Raw genomic sequence first — 1,775 nt, 5'->3', positions numbered from 1 at the left:
CTGTTCCATCATCGCCCACCCTACTATAAGTTATTAAACTGTAAAAATTACTTTTGATAATAACTTACCAATACAGGTGGGCGATGACCCAGCAGGGGACGTGAAACCGGGATTGCAAGTGCATGTATAGGACCCTATGGTGTTCGCACACGTACCAGCACCAGACACCCCACAAGCCGAAGTATTTAGACATTCGTTGATATCTGTATAGTTTGTTAGAAAATATTTTAAATCCTAACATTGAATGTAGAACTGTTATAAACAATTACAACTTAATGCTTAACAGAATTAAGTTTTTTTTTTTAAGTTTGAGCTGAATTAAATGGACCGTTAAACCTCGCCATTTAGTAATGCTGTGATTTTGATCAATTTTTGTAACATTTATACCTGGACAGTTCGTTCCATCGGGAGTGACCGCTGTACCGGTAGTATTAAACGAAGCTGTGCTTGCCGTTTGGTTAAAACCGGTCGGACAATTGCACTGGAAGATGGATGTGCTTAACACGTTGCAGATGGCTTCGGATGCGCACGGGTATGTCTGTGCAGCTGATGCGTTGGTGTACAAGCTTGCGTCACAAGGATTCGTTACTATAAGAAACAATTATCTACCATTAATTACGAGCTTTATAAAATATAGCTAAAACGCATTACCGTTAGACACTGTCCCGGTGGTGATAGTGTTCATGTAAGTGTAAGCGGCTGAAGCGGATGAAGCCCCGGAGACGGTATGACCTGTTAATGTGAGCCCGGGGGATGGAGTAACATCAATTTTGTAGAGGAAAAACACTGTGGAAACACAAAAACGCAGCGTTAATAATCGTTATAACATGCAGAGATTTTTCGATCTATAAAATTAGAATGCAAAAGTTTAATAAAAGTAAAACTACTTTCAAAAGACCGACCGAGACACTGTTCTCGTCGGGTTCTATTAAAGTAGTCTTTGAATTAAGTACCTCCCATGGCGTTCAGGAAGACAACCTGAGACGATAGTAAGATAAGGACAAGAAGAGCTGAATGTCCCATGCTTGCTTGTGTAGTTGTGATATTTATTGTTTATTACGATATTACCTGTTTAAGAATATTTTAATCTGCAAAAAATAAATATTAGTATATAAAATCCAAACGTATTGACTGATTGACTGAAGAATAATTTTATTCTAAAAAATATTTTCTGCCGTCGCCCCGAATAAAACAACTGACAACGGTGAGCCGTAATTAGTTTACCTCCCCAGGACAACTTTCATTTTCCAATTATCGCCCACCCCCCAGCTCTTTTATAGTCGTATAAGAAGGAAAAAGGGGGGAGGGGGTAAAAAGGCCTTTCTAGCCCCTCCCGAACAAAGAATGGAGAAAGTGAACGCGCTTTTAGATTTAGCCCCCAGACGTGAACAACGTCATGACGTACGTACTATGTATTCGTCATACTGATAATTCATGCATGACTGCGCCAAATTAAACTAAAGAATGTCATTTATATACACCTGGAATTGGGTGCCTAAAATAAACCAAAATGACGCATCGATTTGTCCTGGTAATTCAGACATTCGATTTGGACTGTTCTTTATTATAACCAGTTTGATATAAAAGATTCACCGTTTTAAAAAGTGAGGGCGCGCTGAATGCAAAACTGGCAATATATTTTGAAAATGTAATCAGGTATACTCTAATTACGCAATACAGATTACAATTATACTGTAATTTCTGGCCGGTTTTCATTTTAACGCTACAAATGCTAAAAATTTGTTAAATATAGACGAAAGTGTGTCAATATTTTA

The 1,775-nt window shown here is 38.1% G+C and overlaps 1 protein-coding gene across 1 annotated transcript in view; it reads right to left on the bottom strand.

Annotated features, from left to right (window-relative positions):
* Window positions 1-1,109, bottom strand: part of LOC100175571 (neurogenic locus notch homolog protein 1) — a 6,754-nt gene extending 5,645 nt beyond the window's left edge. Inside the window, exons 1-4 of the mRNA XM_026835001.1 lie at window positions 954-1,109; window positions 652-786; window positions 388-588; window positions 69-203 (exon numbers count right to left, since the gene is read on the bottom strand). The gene's annotated coding sequence lies outside the window, so the exon portion shown is untranslated. The remainder of the gene's footprint in view (window positions 1-68; window positions 204-387; window positions 589-651; window positions 787-953) is intronic.
* Window positions 1,110-1,775: the final 666 nt, after the last annotated feature.

The sequence above is a fragment of the Ciona intestinalis genome, chromosome 7 (genome assembly GCF_000224145.3).
Source record: "Ciona intestinalis chromosome 7, KH, whole genome shotgun sequence".
NCBI classification, from domain to species: domain Eukaryota; kingdom Metazoa; phylum Chordata; class Ascidiacea; order Phlebobranchia; family Cionidae; genus Ciona; species Ciona intestinalis.
The sequence above is the reverse complement of the archived record's forward strand: the minus strand, read 5'-3'. Positions and strand labels throughout refer to the sequence as shown.